Genomic DNA, 19,057 nt, shown 5'->3' with positions numbered 1-19,057 from the left:
CCAGTACATCTCCCATGTGAATGCCATGTTCCCTGGGTCAGTGCATGACGCGTATGTGATGCGAAATAGCAGCATCCCTTATGTGATGGAACAGCTACAGAGACAACGTGTGTGGCTAATTGGTGACTCTGGTTACCCCAACCTGCCTTGGCTATTGACCCCAGTGAGGAATCCCCGGACCAGGGCAGAGGAACGGTATAATGAGGCCCATGGGCAAACTAGGAGGGTCATTGAAAGAACCTTTGGCCTCCTGAAGGCCAGGTTTAGGTGCCTACATATGACAGGGGGATCCCTGATGTACTCACCAAAGAAGGTGTGCCAGATCATCGTGGCCTGCTGTATGCTTCACAATCTGGCATTGCGACGTCAGGTGCCCTTCCTGCAGGAGGATGGTCCAGATGGTGGGGTTGAAGCAGCTGTGGAGCCTGCGGAGAGTGAAGAGGAGGAAGACGAAGAGGACGACCCAAACAACAGGGACAGAGTTATCCAACAGTATTTTCAGTAGCACCCAGGTAGGAATCACCCACGCCATTTAACATTTACTGAATGCCCCCTGCATCTTTACTTTGTGTATTCCCCCCCAGTTCTTTTAAACTGAAGTTTACTTTTCCCTTCCCTTTTCAGTGCTGTATGACCCACTGCGTGACTTCTGCTTGGTTAGCCCATGGACTAATGCTTATTGACATCAGTATGTTGTCCACACATAAATAACAGAACATTATTGATAAGTAATGTGTTATACATTTGTAATTAATACAGGCTGACTCCAGAATGATTTATGTGCAATGAGTGATTTATTTTTAGTGCTATATTTTGGTACATGATATTAAAACGGTGAAGGGTGAGGGTGGAGTTATGTCCATGGCAGAGTCCAGTTCTCTGTCGCACAGGTGCATTGTTCATATGGCTGTGGAAGGATGGAGCAGGGGCAGTTCAAGGTTGGACAGGGTGACACTGTGGGACAGTGGAATGACATCCGGGGGGATATTAGGCTGGCGGGGGTCTTGGCATCCTACTCTGTCTTCCTTTGAGATCTCAGGTTCCTCTTGCGGGGTGGTTGTTCTTCAGCAGGAGGTGGGGTTCTGGTGGCCCGTCGTTCTGTGGGGGCCTCCTGACCACTAGCGCCGGCGGAGGTGGTAGGCTGTTCCTGGCTAGTGACAGGGGCCCTTTGCGGTGCCACATGGTCCCGCAATGTGGTTTCTATCCGGTTGAGGGCCTGGACTATGGTCCCCATTGCGGTTGCGATGTCCCGGAGTTCATTGCTGAACCCCATGTACCGTTCCTCCTGCTGTGCCTGGATCTCGGTGAACCTGGCCAGTACCGTCGCCATCGTCTCCTGGGAGTGATGGTATGCTCCCATGATGGTGGTGAGGGCCTCTTGGAGAGTCGGTTCCCTGGGCCTGTCCTCCCCCCCCTGTCGCACAGCAGCCCTCCCAGTTGCCCTGTTTCCCCGGGCCTCTGTCCCCTGGACGGTGTGCCCACTAGCACTGCCCCCAGGTCCCTGTTGTTGTTGGGGTGTTGGGTCAGCCTGGGTGCCCTGTAGTGGCGGACACACCGCTGATTGACGCGTCCGCGAGACAGAGGCATGGGCCCGCTGGGTGGGAGCTGTGCTGGTGTTCCCAGAGGGGTTTGGTCTGCTGTGGCCTGTGTCTGTGTGTGGGGAACCGACTGTCCAGAGGTCCCCGATGGTCCGGGCTGGTCGTCAGGTTCTAGGTCGACAGAGCTGCTGTCCTCGCTGGGGGCCTGTTCTGGGGGTGGGATGGACATCTCTGGACCCTCCGTGGCGGTGTGTTGGCGTTCGGGCCCTGCAGGGGTGAAGGAGTATGGTTATTGTTTCTGTGTGTGCCATGGCGTGCATTTTGGGTGCCCTTGTCCCCCAGTGCTGGCATTCCCTTGTGGGAGGTGTTGTGAGGGTTTGGGGGGGGTGTATGGGTATGTGCAATGGTCATGCTTTGGTGGTGGCTGTCTATGGTTTGTGTTGGCATTAAGGGGTTGGTGTTGTTTAGGGTGGGTTGTGCTGGTGCGACATTGGCAGGGAGGTTATGTGCTGGGGGGTGATATTGGGGGTGAGGGAGGGGGGTGGTTGGCATGCTGGTGGTTGGGGGGGGTGAAGTAGTTGAGATTCGACTTACCAGAGTCCATTCCTCTGTGTACTCCAGCGAGGCCATCAGGATGCAGGATGTTTACCACCTCTTGCTCCCATGCTGTGAATTGGGGTGGGGTGGGTGGGGGTCCGCCGCCAGTCTTCTGCACAGCGATGTTGTGCCTGGAGATCATCGAGCGCACCTTCCCCCGTAGGTCGTTCCATCGCTTTCTGATATCTTCCCGATTTCTGGGATGCTGTCCCACAGCGTTGACCCTGTCTACGATCCTTTGCCATAGCTCAGCCTTCCTTGCTATGGTGGTGTGCTGCACCTGTGTGCCGAAGAGCTGGGGCTCAACCCTCATGATTTCCTCCACCATGACCCGGAGTTCTTGGTCTGAAAACCTTGGGTGTCTTTGGGGTGCCATGGGGTGGTGTGGATGAGGTGTGGGGTGGTGTTTGTGGTGATGTGCGTGGTGATATGTGGTGATGTGTGTGTAGATGTGGTGTGGGTGATGAAGTTGTGTTCCTGTGTGTGTTGGGGTTTTCTATTGCTGTGCTCGCTATCTCTATCTCTCTCGCTCTCGCCTTCGCTCTGATTTCCAACTAGTGGGGGTTTGTGGGTGATGTGGGTGTGTGTTTTATAGTTGATTGGATGTGTGGGAGCGTTGTTTGTATGTGTCTCAGGTGTGCGTATTTCAAAATGTCCAATGTGGCAGTGTTTTGGAGCTGTGTGTGTATTTTGACCGCGGCGGTGTGTACCGCCAATGGAATACCGCGGTTGAAAGACCACTGCGTGGATTCGTGGGTCAGAATGGCATGGGCGTGTTTGTGTTGGCGTGACGGTGGAGGTTTGGTCATCTCCAGTTTTCCGCGGCCCGCTGATGTGGCAGCCTTCCTTGGATGTCGGATTTTTGGCGGTTTCACAGTTGGTGGTCAGAATGACCGTGGTGGTCTACCGCGGCCGCGGCGGTAAAATGGCGGACTTCTGACTGGCGGTAAGGGCCTTTTACTGCCGAGGTCAGAATGACCCCCATAGTCTTCAAGTAATTCTGATTCATCACACTGCTGCTAGAAAAGCCGCAAAAGTGCTAAGAAGAACTCTGCAGTCTGGCAACTACGTTTTCAGTGGGTAATTAGATTTCCTTTGCTGTGTCTCACTTAACAACTATCACATCAAATAACTGTGTCTCTCCCTTCTTCTATGCATTCTGTTACATTATTTCTATACCTGTAGAACTGAAGCACTTCATAGAGTAACATTTTTCTAGACACCTTCTTTACCCATTGATAATATAATTGATACATTGGAAAAGTTGGTGACAAAAGACTTTTATAAGCTTGAATCTAGGATACGGATAGGGAAACTACAGAGAAGACATAATTTAACTCAGGAGGAGAGACAAGCCATCAGCAAACATAGTAATATAACAAGTCTATTGTCATAAAAGGCTGATAAGGGTGGCAATATAGTGGTTCTGGATAGGCAAGACTACGTAGATGGAATAAATGGATGGTTGGCAGACAATACAACCTACACTAAGTTAAGAGGCAATCCAATTAATACCATTACTATGAAGCTCAGTGCATTACTACACAAATATATGGATATATTTTTACAACCGTTTATAAGGAATTTAGAGCTAGATGTATCAATATTTCAGTTAGTGATTTCCAAATTGCGATTTTTAAGAAATCGCAATTTTAGAAATGCAAAGCACAATGTATCAAATTTGAAAATCGCAAATCACGACTTCTTAAAATTCGCAAACGCTATTTGCGAGATGCAAATACCGAATCGCAAAAAAAATTGCCAATCAGTAATTGAAATTTGCAAATAGCGAAAACGGCAAACCGGAACAGCCTGATGACATCACAACCAGGAAGTGAGTCAGCCCATGCTGTTTCCAGGAGCCACACCCAAAGGAGCAGTGAGAGAGACACAGCCTAGCACCAGGGAGTCAGCGTTGTGAGGAAGCCAGGATCAAACTGCAACATGGCCAATGCTGGCAATGGGAAGCAGAAGGGAGACAGGAACAGGAAGCTGAAATTCAGTAAGAAAGAATTTGAGGTGCTCATTGAGGAGGTTGTTGTCAACCATGACAGACTCTTTGGCAAGAGCTCACTCCAAGTACCTGAGAGTGAGAAGTGGAAACTCTGGTCTGACATACAGACAAAAATATGCGCAGTGGGTGTTGCGCACCGCTCTGTGGAGGAGATACGCAAGCGATGGTACGACTTGCGGTCCCGTGCCAAGGAGAGGGTGGCCAGCAGGCTTAGGGAGGCAAGGAGCACCGGAGGCGGACCATCCAGCCACACACCGTCCACCCCTACGGAAGACCTGGAGGAGTCCACATTGCTGCCAGAAGCTGTCAGTGGTGTAACTGACATCGACACCTCAGGGACACCCAGCACCAGCAAAGGTAAGGCCAGTGATTATGTGTATCCCCACATCTGCATGTACACATTCCCCTTAGGAAATAGAACATAGCTTGATGCACAATGAAAAGTAGTCCATGTCACATCTTACATACAACACAACAGTGCCATGTGGGAGTGGTAGTACACAACCATAAGGTGAATACACAACATAAATAGCAAGATAGTGGGCAGCCACACAGAGAAACACCAGAAATGACTCAGGGTGACACAATTTATTTGTACATATAAAGCAACACTGTGTAAATCTGTGACAAGTGCTAGAACTGACATGCTGCACATTATCCTTGCAGATGACTCGGTTCCTGCTGCTCTAGGATCAGAAAAAGTGGGGGAAGCAGAAACTCAGACTCAAATACAAGTGAGTCCTACAGTATTGTTCTGACTAGATGCAGGGCAAGGGTGTTACCACTGCCAGAGTACAACCTGGACTCAGATGAGATGCCAGAACATGAACCCACACCACCACCATAGCCGAGTCCCACAGGAAGACAGCAGTCCATGCACCAGCGCCATTCAACTCCCCTCAGGAGGTGCCACGATGCAGGCAGACAGGGCACAGAAAAAGGAGTGGGCCCATCAATCTTTGGCAGCCTGGAAGCTTACATGTTGAAGGTGCAGCGCCTGCAATGCAAACATTTGAAGTCACTGCACAGACAGTTTGTGTCTCACAATAACAATATGGGGTTACAAAACAAGCACTTGGAGACCCTGATTGAGTGACAGCAAGGAGTTGCTGAGAACACCAAGGAGTTGACACAGACCATTGGGGAACTATGCACAGAGATACGGCAGGAGCGTGTCAGCCAGTGCAGGCGCCATCACCAAATTTTTGGCTAAGTTTGCCAGCTTCTGTAGATCAGTCAATCGGCTTGCAAGTTCAACAGCGCAGATATCATGGCGTGCCGTTGCCACACAGTTGGAGATGGCACATTGCAGTAGGGACATTGCACAGGGACTGGTGCAAATTACCAACGTAGTGGATGCCATGTAAACAGCACGCAGTGCCACAACCAGCGAACTGGGTGTTGGTGACAGTGAGGAGCCCTCTAGCCTCAGCAGTCTGACAGTCCCTGTGATTGATCCGAGGCGTCGCAGTGCCAGACACAGTACTGCAGGTGAACCTGCTACTAGAGGTGCCAGCGAGGGCACTAAGCACTCAAGTGGAGTGCGTGGTCGAAAGAAGTGATGTTGAGGGCTACAGACCACCTCAACATGTGTAATAAAGTCATGCTATGATGATAATAGTGTGACACTGTTAATAGATCATGTCTGCCCATTGTGAATAGCTATGTCCTACTGACACAATGTTTACCTGAAGTCAAGGTAATAAAGATGCTAACTACTGAAATACATATTATTGAAGTGGATTTGTCATTGCTTACATCAAAAATGGTTGCACGTGATGTCAGCACATCTTTGCCTGCCTTCTGCTGCACTAGTCCTGTCGGCTGGTAGAAGGGGTGGTAAGGGATAATCATCCTCATCTGAGTCTGGCTCTGTGAGTTCCACTGGTATGCCCCTGGTGGTTGCTATGTTGTGCAGGATAGCACATGTGGCCACAATTTTGCATGTCGTCTCAGGGCTGTACTGTAGTGCACCTCCACTCCTATGGATGCACCTGAAACAGCTATTCAGCAGCCCAAAAGTGTGCTCCACCACGTTGCGGGTATCCCTATGTAAAGCATTGTACCTCCTCTCTGCTGGGGTGGTAGGGCCCAGGTAGGGCGTTAGCATATAGGTGCGCACTGCATAGGCACTGTCTCCTGAATGCACAGAGAGGACAATGAGTACATTTGCTGTCTGACGTTATGCTTACATCAATGCATTATTGTGAACTATCCAATTACCTAGTAGATATCCTTCCCCAAACTCCCCAGCTAGCAGTCTTGTGTGTATACCGCTGTGGCGAAAGATGTAGGAGTCATGTGTGCTCCCTGGGTATCTGGCCACGAGATCGGTAATTATGTAGGAGGCATTGCATATCACCTGTATGTTCATGGAATGATGGTTTTTACGGCTGCGATACACATACTCGGTGGCCGATGGTGGACAGATTGCTACATGTGTCCCATCAATGGCACCTAGCACACGTTGGAACTGTGCTATCTGGTAAAAGTTAACTTTGGTTTGTTGTACTGCCTGTGGGGTGTTGGGGAATCTGATGTACAGTTGCATTCTGCTCAGCATGGCATTGAGAAATGCATTGACAAATCTAGAGAGGGCACTCTGTGATACCCCTTTAGCTGCTGCTATAACCCCTTGATAGCTCCCTGAGGCTAGTAGGTGCAGGGAGCATAATACCTGCACATGTGTAGGTATGCTATTGGTCCTGTGTGTTGTGCGCTGCAGCATGTGTTGTAGCTCAGCTATCAGGTCAAGTATCATGGCTGAGCTTAACCTGTACTTATCAAAAATGTCCTCCTCAGTCTGGTCAAAAAGGGCTATGTGCACTCTGAAAATGCACTCCTATCTCCTCCGCTCTCTCCTCAAACCTGCCAAGATCCTCATTCTCCTCACCATGACGTAGAGTGCAGCCATTGTGGAAGAGGGGCTGAGGCATTCTGGCCCTCTTTATATGGGTTGCACCTGGTTACCACCTGGTTTCAGTTTGTGGTAATTTGCATGTGCAAATGGCCATTCTGCGAATAATCGCAAATTGCGATTTTTTGCTACATCGCATTGCGATTCTATTTTTGCGTGTTGCAATCTGCATCTCGCAAATAGCGGCACGATTTTGGAAATCGCTATCTGCGAATCGCTAATCTGTATCGCAATTTGCGTTTCGCTAACAGCGATTCGGTAAATCATGTCGTTATACACTGCTCGCGACACGCAAATTTGTGTCTCATTCACAAAAATTTGCAGTTTTTGTGATTTCTAAAATTCCCACTGCGAATGCGTTTCAGACATCGTTAAATGCATTTTTGCACTGGCAAATAGACATTCCCACCGTTTGCGAATGGAAAAGCGCTTGATACATCTGGCCCTTTCTCTCTTTTTTACAGGTCACCAAAGATGTTCTAAACAAGTTGGGGCAAGACTACGTAGATGAAATAAATCGACAGTTGGCAGACGATACAACCTACACTAAGTTAAGAGGCAATCCAATGAATACCATTACTATAAAGCTCAGTGCATTACTACACAAATATATAGATATATTTTTACAGCCATTGATAAGGAATTTACTTTCTTTTTTACAGGTCACCAAAGATGTACTAAACAAGTTGGAGGATCTTCAGTGGTTTTATTTGGGTGTTGGTGATGGTTTTAATATCTCTCACTCACAAGGGAGCACATGTAGTTGTGGGCAAATATGGTCTCACAACTATCATGTTTTTTCGTGAGTACTGGATTTTAATAATTGTGTTTAGTAATAAAGATGTTCTTTAGTCTTTTTTATTTTAATTTTGTAAGTTGTTGATATAATTTGTAAATCTTTTATCTTCATCAGCCTTGAGGAAGTCCCTAAGTGGGGACAAAACGCGTGTGGGCTGAATTATTCAATGGATTCGGACTGTCAATGAATTTGGAAACTTGTTCATGTTACTATAAATGTATTGTTGATGTACATGGAAAATAAGTGGTGTTAAGTAAAAGACTATTTTCTATCATAAAAAATAAGATTCTTGAGTGAGTGTATCAGTTAGCCACTGGTTCTGACACTGCAGTATGCACAGCTGCTGTTTGGATGTATGCATGAATATATGTGTCTCTTTTAGTGCATGACTGCTTGTCTTGAAGCTTCTATCCTTTTATAAGTAGGTACATGCGTTGCCCCATGGGTTGAATTTTGCATATAAAACTGGGGATAGGGGTTTGCCAGTGCACATCTACAGTGAAACTCTTAACGACATATGTAATCTTTTATTCACATAGCACCAAGCCCCATGATCTAAGAACTGCCTTGGTGAGGGGTGAGTTTTCTGTATTAGAAGGACAGTTTGAGAGTTGTCAAGCAAGTTTTTTAGTGCTATATCGAGCTGACGTTTAAAACTACACACTCGGGCTCAGCAGCAGCAGTCCCAGACAAAGTTTAAAAGACTACTTCTCTGGATGAGAGATTAGGCGTCGCACTAGTTGCCTACATATGTGAGTGACTAGCAGCTGGTTCTGATACTGCAGTATGCTCTGCACTGTATGGATGTTTGCATGAATATATGAATGTCTCTTTCAGTGTCTGACTGCATGTCTGAGGGCTTCTATCCTCTTATAAGTAGGTACGTGAATTGCACTATGTGTGGGACTCTTCATATATATATATATATATATATAGGCATAGGGGTCTGCCAGAGCACATCTAATTCAGTAAAACTCTCAAGGACATGTCTCACCTTTTAATAGCATAGCAGCATGCTCCATGGCCTATGTAGAACCTAGGTGAGGGGTGGCTTTTCTGTAGTAGAAGCCACAGTGTAAGAGTTGTCAAGCATGTTTTCAAGTGGCAAGTCAAGCTGACGTTTAAAACTACACACACAGTCTCAGCAGTAGTAGGCCCTCCTGGTCAGCGTCTGCTGCCCTCCCCAGCTCCTCTGGCTGCTGCTGCCTCTGCCTTTTGCCTGGAACAAACTAAGAGTCTCCTGACTCTCAGTTCCAGACCCTTCTCCACTCGCAGGCTCGTCACTGGGCCTCATCCCTGGTGGTCTAGTGGCAATCACAAGTAAGTATTTAATTTTCTTCTCTCTGTCACTCTTTCACACTTGCATTTTCTGCCTATTTCTTCTATCATCCCTCATTTTTACCTAGTTTTTTCCTTTCTCCCCTCTTTCCTCTGCCCCACTTCATGAAGCACCTTTCCTACCCTCCCACCTCCCAACTGACTGCTCCCCCCACCCCCTCCCCTACTTAATGGTGGTCCCAGCGCTGTGAGAGGGCAACTGCACTAACCCCCTGGTCAGCGTCTGCTGCCCTCCCCAGCTCTTCTGGCTGCTGCTGCCTCTGCCTCTTGCCTGGGACAAACTGAAAGTCTCCTGACTCTCAGTTCGAGGCCCTCCTCCGCCCGCAGTCTTGTCCCTGCGCCTCATCCCTGGTGGTCTAGTGGCCATCACAAGTAAGTATTTCCTTTTCTTTTCTTCTCTCTGTCGCTCTTTCACTTTTGCATTTTCTGCCTTTTTCTTCTATCATCTCTAATTTTTCCCTAGTTCTTTTTCTTTCTCCCCTTTTTCCTCTGCACCCCTGCCCAGTGAAGCACTTTTCCCACCCTCCCAGCTGACTGCTCCCCTGCCCCTCTCTCCTTCTTAATGGCAGCCACAGAGCTGAGAGAGGGCAACTGCACTGACCTCCTTGTCAACACCTGCTGGCCTTCCTAGCTCCTCTGGTTGCTGCTGCTGCCTCTGCCTCTTGCCTGGGATGAACTGAGAGTCTCCTGACTCTCAGTTGGAGGCCCTCCTCCAACCTCGCGCACATCCCAGCACCTCATCCCTGGTGGTCTAGTGGCCACCACAAGTAAGTATTTCCTTTTCTTTTCTTCTCTCTGTTGCTCTTTCACTCCTGCATTTTCTGCCTTTTTTCTATAGTCCGTCATTTTTCCCTAGTTCTTTTTCCATTCTCTTGGTCCCCCTCCCCGCGAAGCACCTTTCTTGCCTTACCGCATCATAGCTGACTGCTCCCCCACCCCCTCCCCTTCTTAATGGCGGCTGCAGTGCAGCTGCGCTGCTGGGGCACCGAAGGTGCGCCAAAGGCAAGCCCATCTGCGGCCATCTGTGCCTGGACCGCACCCAGCGCCAGGAACCCTGGATCTCCATTAAACCACCCACTGGACTGCAACTGTTATGAGTCCAAGACCCTCCTCCGCCTCAACACCGGACGTCTCAACAACTGCTGCACCATCTCCCCCAAGGACATCTGCGGACCTTTCGCCTGCAGGAACTGCAGCTTCAGCACCAACCTCAGCAAACCGAAGGTACTCTCCGCAACACAAAGATACCAACAACCTCCACAGCCCCATCAACTGCCTGCTCCTTAACATCCGCTCCCTCCACAAACACGCCACCGAACTCTGTGACCTGATTGACACCACCAGTCTGGACATTGCCTTCCTCACCGAGACCAGGACCAACCCCACCTCAGTTCCAGGCATCGCATTCCCGACGGTTACTAAGGAGGGACCAGCCCTCCTGGCCAGGTGGAGGACCCGCCATCATACACAAGTCCTCACTACGCGTCAAGGCCGTCCAAGAAGAACACTGTACCACAATGGAACACCTCCACTTCCTGGTCCACTCCAACCACAACTCCTCCATCCGTGGCACCCTAGTGTACAGGCCACCTGGCCCCCACCCAGCTTTCATAGACGACGTCGTAGACATCGCTAACCCCAGGTCCGGGCGTCAGTCGGCTACCTCCTCCTCGGCGACCTGAACTTCCACCTCGAGGACCACACCGACCCAAACACCATCACTCTACTCTACAACCTTGCCACCCTCAGCCTCAGACAGCTGTTCTCCACACCCACACACATTGCAGGACACACAGTGGACCCCATCTTGACCTCAAGCGACCAGATCACCATTGAGAACATCTCCACCCCAGATGGACCGACCACCGCTGCATAGACTTCATAATCACCGCACCCAGGAGCCGCACCCGCACCTCCAGGACCCCCCACAGGAAATGGAATGAAATCACCAACAAGCAACTCACCTCATCGCTCACCAAATCCCTCCCTTCCCCCTCTGATGATGCCAACACAGCAGTGTGCAATCTCAACACATGGATCACTGAATGCACCGACACTTTAGCCCCTCTCCGGGTGACATTGGGCAAATGCGTACCTAAGAAGGCCAGCTGAATCAACCCCGAACTCCAAGAATCAAAGCCTATCCGCAGACGTTTAGAGAAAAAATGGTGGAACAGCCAATCCAGGGAGAACCTCGCCTCAATCAGAGCCACAACCGCTACCTACCAACGAAAAATAACGCAAGGAAGGACGCACTCTGGGAGCGCATCAACTCCTCTGCACACAACTTGAAGGAACTCTTCTCAGTCATCAACAAGTTCACAGATTCCCCCTCCAAAGCCACCAGCATCCCCCCTCACAGGAACTCTGTGACAATCTCACCTCCCTTTTCCACCACAAGATCCAGGACATCTACGATAGCTTCAGCTTGACAGAGGAAACAGTCAACATCATGAACAGCACCCACTCCGGACCCCCTCGAACACCTGCCCGCACCACATATACATCAGAGCCAGCGCATCCATTGCTCCCGAGCTTCGTAACACAATCAACTGCTCCATCAGCATGGGCAGCTTCCCTGAGGACTGGAAACACGCCGACATACGCCCTCTCCTGAAAAAAACCTTTGGCTGACCCATCAGAACTAAACCACCACACCGCAGCACTTATACTCCTAGACCTTGCAGCAGCTTTCGACACTGTCTCCCACAGCACTGTGCGCACCAGACTCCATGACATAGGATTTTTTCGAAAAGCCCTGGAACGGATCCACTCCTTCCTCTCCGGGAGAACACAGAGGGTCAGACTCTCGCCCTACACCTCCCGACCCACAGGAGTCAACTGCTGAGTCCCCCAAGGATCCTCACTGAGTCCCACACTGTTCAACGAATACATGGCCCCTCTCGTTGCCATTGTCAGAAGCCACGGTATGAACATTGTGTCATATGCCGATGTCAAACAACTCATCATTTCCCTCACCGAAGACCCGGACACAGCCAAAAGGAACTTTCACGCAGGAATGAAAGCCGTCGCCACCTGGATGAGAGAAAGCTGCTCCAAGCTCAACTCCAACAAGAACTCATCATCTTTGGAACCGCCACCTCAGCTCGGTACGACTCCTGGTGGCCCACATCCCTCAGCACCCCACCTGCACCGACCGAGCACACCCACAACTTCGGAATCATCCTCAACTCCTCCATATCCATGACCCGCCAAGTAAACTCAGTCACCTCCTCCTGCTGGCACACACTCCACAAACTCCAGAAGATCTTCAGATGGATCCCATCAGACTGTCGCAGGACAGTCACCCACTCCCTAGGCACGAACAAGCTCGACTACAGCAAAGCCCTCTACGCCGGCACCTCAACTAGGAATATCAAAAAACTTCAACTCATCCAGAACGCCACCATCAGACTCATTCTGGACCTCCCTCACCGAGAACACACCTCCCAACACCTGGGGACCCTCCACTGGCTACCGGTCAAGAAGTGTATCATCTTCAAGCTTCTCACTCACACGTACAAGGCCATACACAACGTAGGACCAGCCTACCTGAACCACTGCGTCTCCTTCCACAACCCCGGCTGATCCCCCCACTCCACCAAGATGGCCCTGGCCACCGTCCCTCACATCCGCAAAACCACTGCTGGAGGACGATCTTTCACCTACACTGCAGCAAGGAGCTAGAACAACCTCACCCTGCACTCAGACAAAGCCCATCGCTCACCACCTCAGGAAGAACCTCAAGATGTGGCTCTTCGGAAGAAGCCCCCCCCCCCAGCGCCTTGAGACCCTCACAGGTGAGTAGCCGCGCTTTACAAATACTGATTAATTGATTGAAACATTACTTCAATGGATGGGATGCCAGGTTGTTTCACTAGTTACCTACATATATGAGTGAGTGTATTAGTTAACCAATGGTTATGATACTGCCGTATTGACAGCTACCATATGGATATGTGCAAGAATGTATAAGTGTCTGTTTCAGTTTCTGACTGAGTGCTTATATCCTCTTATAAGTAGGTACGTGAGTTGTATTATGGGTGGGGCTCTGCATATATAACTGGGAATAGGGGTCTGCCACTGCACATCTAAGTCTGTAACCCTCTCAAGGACATGCCTCACCTTTTAATCACATAGCAACATGCTACATGGCCTACCTATAGCCTAGGTGAGGGGTGACCTTTCTGTAGTAGAAGGACAATATAAGAGTTGTCAAGCAGATTTTTTGTGCCAAGTCGAGCTGACATTTAAAACTACACACTAAGGTTCATTAATAGTAGGTCGGACCACTGTTTAAAGGACTACTTCTCCTGATGGGAAACTAGGTTGTCTCATTAGCTGCCTACATATGTGAGTTATTGTGTGAGTGAGTAACTGGTTGTGATACTGCAGTATGCTTTGCTCCTGTATAGATGTTTGCATAAATATATGAGTGTATCTTTTAGTGTCTGACTGCATGTCTGAGTGCTTCTATCCTCATTATAAATAGGTATGTGAGTTGCACTGTATATGGTACTCTGTATATATAACTGGACATAGGGGTCTGCCAGTGCACATCTAACTCAGTGAAGCTCTCAAGGACATGTCTCACCTTTTGATCACATAGCAGCATGCTCCATGGCCTACCTACAGCCTAAGTGAGGGGTGACGTTTCTGTAATACAAGAACAGTGTAAGAGTTGCCAAACATGGTTTCTAGTGCCACGTCGAGCTGATGTTTAAAACTACACACTCAAGTTAATTTATAGAAGGTCAGACCTATGTTTAAAGGACTACTTCTCTGGATGGGAGACTAGGTTGTCTCAGTAGTTGCCTACATATGTGAGTGAATGTATCAGTTAGCAACTTGTAGTATAGGTAAACCAATGCATATATCACTAAACATAGAAGTATCAGCATACACATGTAACTTACTATAACTTAAATGGGCATGTCTTACTGTCTTAGGACATTCAAGCCTGCCCTATTACATACTTACACCATGACTAGAGGATATATAATACATAGCTGGGATGTTTTGCATGTAAATACATGATATACTGTTGCACTCTAGTATTTGTACAAGTATGGGTATTGTAGTATTCACTTACAATGCAATAAAGTACTCTACAAGAGCCAACATTTAAATAAAAGGTTTCTATACATAAGCACGTTTCAGATATATCTGTGAAATATATACCAGTTACACAACCACTCACAGAGCGCTATATTTCATAGTAATTGTTCTAAACCTGAGAAAACATTTCCATTTTAATTACATTTTTTTAAGTGTAGTTTAATTTAAGTACCTGTAAATTGAGTTTGATGGTCAAATTCTTTGTCTTTCTGCTCTTATTAGATAATTATAAGTCTCTCAGAAAATGTTAAAACTCAACATAAGAATGGTATACCACTCTTATACAAAGCAACCATTAATGACAACGTTTTCAAATTTACACTCCCTAACACTGCTGAAGACAGCAAATCAAAGTAGGCCCTACATATTTTACTTTTGATACTCCACTTGTGAATGGTTCTTTTGTATTAACCCTTTTTTCACTTCTGTGAAGAACAGAAGATGGTAGACTATTTGTGCTTATTCGCATATTTTTTGTGACCTTCAGAGAGGCACCCCATGAAACTTCGCGACAAATTTGCGAATATTTACGGGGATCTAAACGCATGTTTAGCGTAGTATTTTTTATACGTCACAACTATGTTACTTTTTAATAAGATCTCAATAGGAAACAGTTCATCATTGTTTTCTACAAACACTAAACACCTCTAATTTCAGTTAAATGTAGTACTATCTCTTCAATAACCTTCCCCAAAAACTCATTTGCCAGGGTTTCCATAGCAACCCACTAGAACTACTAGGTCAAAAGTGCAGGTTATGTTTTACAAACTGCACACTATTGTGTTACTGAAATGCAGCAGGTGTGCTTGATTCTTTGCAAATGTAACCATATCCAGCACTACATTACATTTCTTTATTTGAAGCACAGCCAATCACAAGCGTACTTACTCCAAAAAATCACAATCTAATTTTAACTATCTGCATATTAAAACCATCAAATGAAATGTATTCTTTTTTTCAAACAACACCTTCCCTCCATTTTAAATTGCCTTTAATATTTAAAACACCTCATTCTCTTCCAGCCTTCTCCTGTGAGGTATTTCACAATGCTCAGAATGGGGGTTTCAGGTCACAACTTTGTGATTTGGGCTAGTGAGAATGCTAAAAGAAGAGGGACATTTACAGGGACCTGGGTTTGCCAAATGTGGAAATTGCTTGGAATAGACAGAGGATTAAAGTGGCATCAATTGCTGCCTTTGGTAAAAAAAGCATTAAAGATTGCCAACCCCCACACCACTGTGGAGGTTAATGACCTGGGCACACTTGCTGGGGAAGGACTGGAAATCCTAATGAAGGATACCTTTGTACAATAATGTCACTTTTTCCTCACACTGCTTTGGTGTTCTCCAACATATGCCAAAAGCAGAAATGGAAATCGTGTCCACAGATAGACAAAGCCAGGAAAAATGTTAATTAAACTGTTTCAGCATTTCTCAGAGACCGCAACATGGACTCTGTCTATAATAACAACCTGCGCTTTGACATGAATGGAATCTATAGAAGTGATGGCATTCACTTCACAGACACAGGCAACAGGATGTTTCTCACCACCTTCAAACACTGCATCATATATTATGTTTTGTTATCATCCACTACACAATAAACACAAAGACTCATATTAGAGCCATCCTATTTCCTAAGCACTAGTTTATTTTATTTTAGAGTGTTTTTTTTCACCAATACACAAAACAAAAGTGACTTTCTGAGTGGGTGGATGAGTCTCTCAATTGGTCTGTGAGTGGGTGCATGAGGCTCTGAGTTGGTCTGTGTATGAGTGCTTACATGAATCTCTGTGTGTGTTTTGGAGTGCATCCATGAGTATCTCAGTGGGTCTCTGAGTCCGTGCATGAGTATCTGAGTCTATAAATGCATGCATATGTCACTGAGCGGGGCTTTGAATGTGTGCATGAATGCTTCAGTGGGTCTATGAGTAGGTGCATGAGTCTTTAAGTGACTTTGTGAGTGGGTGCATGGGTCTCTGAGTGACCTGTGAGTGGGTGCATGAGTGTCTGAATAGGTATGTGAGTGTGTGAATGAGTCTCTGAGTGTGTGAATGAGTCTCTGAGTAGCTTTGAGAATGTGTTGATGAGTACCTCAGTTGGTCTGTGAGTGCACACATCAGGATCTCTCTGGTTTTGTAAATGTAAACATAAGTATCCCTGTGGCTCCATGAGTGCATACAGAAGTCTCTCAGTGGGTTTGTGAGTGTGTGCATGACTACCTCAGTGGGTATTTCTATGGGTGCATGAGTTTCTGAGTGGTCTATGAGTGTGTGCATGAGTCTCAGAGCCTACAACTGCATGAATGACTCTCTTAGTGGGTCTGTGAGTGTCTGAATCAGTACCTCAATGGGTCTGCAAGTGGGTGCATGACTTTCTGAGTGGGTCTGTGATTGGGTGCATGAGTCTCTGAGTGGGTCTCTGAGTGGGTGCATGAGTCTCAGAGTCTATGACTGCGTACATTACTCTTTGAGTGGGTCTGTGAGTGTTGGCATGAGTACCTCAGTGAGTGTTTGTGTGGGTGCATGTCTCTGAGTGGGTATGTGAGTGGGTGCTTGAGTCTTGGAGTCTATAACTGCATGCATGACTCTCTCCATGGGTCTATGAGTGTCTGCATGAGTATCTCAGTGGGTGTGTGAGTGGGTGCATGAGTCTCTGAGTGGGTCTGTGAGTGGGTGCATGAGTCTCTGAGTCTGAGTGCATGCATAAGCCTCTGACTGGACCTGTGAGTGTCTGCATGAGTACCTCAGTAAGTGGGTGCATAAGTCTCTGAGTGGGTCTGTGAGTGGGTGCATGAGTCTTGGAGTCTATGACTGCGTACATTACTCTTTGAGTGGGTCTGTGAGTGTTGGCATGATTACCTCAGTGGGTGTTTGTGTGGATGCATGTCTCTGAGTGGGTCTGTGAGTGGGTGCTTGAGTCTTGGAGTCTATAACTGCATGCATGACTCTCTCCATGGGTCTATGAGTGGAGTGTCTGCATGAGTACCTCAGTGGGTGTGTGAGTGGGTGCATGAGTCTCTGAGTGGGTCTGTGAGTGGGTGCATGAGTCTATGAATGTGAGTGCATGCATGAGCCTCTGACTGGACCTGTGAGCGTCTGCATGAGTACCTCAGTAAGTGGGTGCATACGTCTCTGAGTGGGTCTGTGAGTGGGTGCATGAGTCTCAGAGCCTATAACTGCATGCAGGATTCTCTCCGTGGGTCTATGCATGCATAAGTCTCTGCCTGAGTCTATGAGTGTCTGCATGAGTCCCTCAGTGGGTGTGTGAGTGGGTGCATGAGTTTCTGAGTGGGTCTGTGAGTGGGTGCATGAGTCTCTGAGTGGGTCTGTGAGTGGGTTCATGAGTCTCTGAATCTATGAGCACATCCATGGGTCTCTGACTGGGTCTGTGAATGTCTGCATGAGTACCTCAGTCGGTCTGTGAGTGAGTGCATGAGTCTCTGAGTGGGTGTATGAGTGGATGCATGAATCTATGAGTCTATAAGTGCATGCATAAGTCTCTGCCTGAGTCTGTGAGTGTCTGCTTGAGTAACTCAGTGGGTGTGTGAGTACCTCAGTGGTTGTGTGAGTGGATGCATGACTCTCTGAGTGGGTCTGTGAGTGGGTGCATGAGTCTCTGAATCTATGAGTGCATCCATGGGTCTCTGACTGGGTCTGTGAATGTCTGCATGAGTACCTCAGTGGGTCTGTGAGTGGATGCATGAGTCTATGAGTCTATAAGTGCATGCATAAGTCTCTGCCTGAGTCTGTGAGTGTCTGCTTGAGTATCTCAGTGGGTGTGTGAGTACCTCAGTGGTTGTGTGAGTCAATGCATGACTCTCTGAGTGGGTCTGTGATTGGGTGCATGAGTCTCTGAGTCTATGAGCACATGCATGAGTCTTACTGGGTTTGTGAATGTTTGCATGAGTACCTCAGGTGTGTGAGTAGGTGCATGACTCTTTGTGTGGGTCTGTGAGTGGGTACATGAGTCTCCGAGTCTATGAGTCCATGCGTGACTCTCAGAGCACCTCGGTGTGTGTGTGTCTGGCTGCGTAAGTCTCTGAGTGGGTCTGTGAGTGTCTGCATGAGTACCTCAGTGGGTGTGTGAGTGAGTGCATGAGTCTATCAATGGGTCTGTGAGTGCATGCATGAGTCTCTGAATGGGTCTTTGAGTGTGTGCATGAGTCACTGAGTGTGTCTGTGAGTGAGTGCATGACTACCTTTGTGGGTGTATAAGTGTGTTCATGAGTGTCAATGAGTGTGTAAATTTCTTTTTTTGTGATATTCGCGAACTCTGCGATGTTACATGGAGGAGGCTGTGCTTGGCGTCACAACAAATTCATGAATATCGCATGTGTAGTGAAAAAAACAATTTCTTCATTTTATGCCCAAAGGTTGTTAAAAAAACACTCCTATAGCCCAACCATGGGGTCAGGTTACATCCAACCCGACCCCTTTTACCACTTTTCCACATTATTTTAGAAACCCTGGAACAGTGCCCATAATCTAAAATGCTGGCCGCAACTTTCTGCTCAGGATGCAGCCAACCAATCACTGCACTTCTATTCGCATGCACATTTGTGACTAGTCACAAATTTGTTTCAAATTCGTTTCAACCCTACTTATACAAATTAATATTCTTTCTGGAATAAGCGCTATCTTTCAAATTTGGTGGAAATTCCATCCAGCAGCTTGGCTTGTAGTCATGTCTAAAACCTCTATATGAATTAAAATGGTAAACACACTGTTTACCCCA

Source organism: Pleurodeles waltl, chromosome 7 (genome assembly GCF_031143425.1).
Source record: "Pleurodeles waltl isolate 20211129_DDA chromosome 7, aPleWal1.hap1.20221129, whole genome shotgun sequence".
NCBI lineage: Eukaryota > Metazoa > Chordata > Amphibia > Caudata > Salamandridae > Pleurodeles > Pleurodeles waltl.
This window is presented reverse-complemented; position numbering follows the sequence as displayed.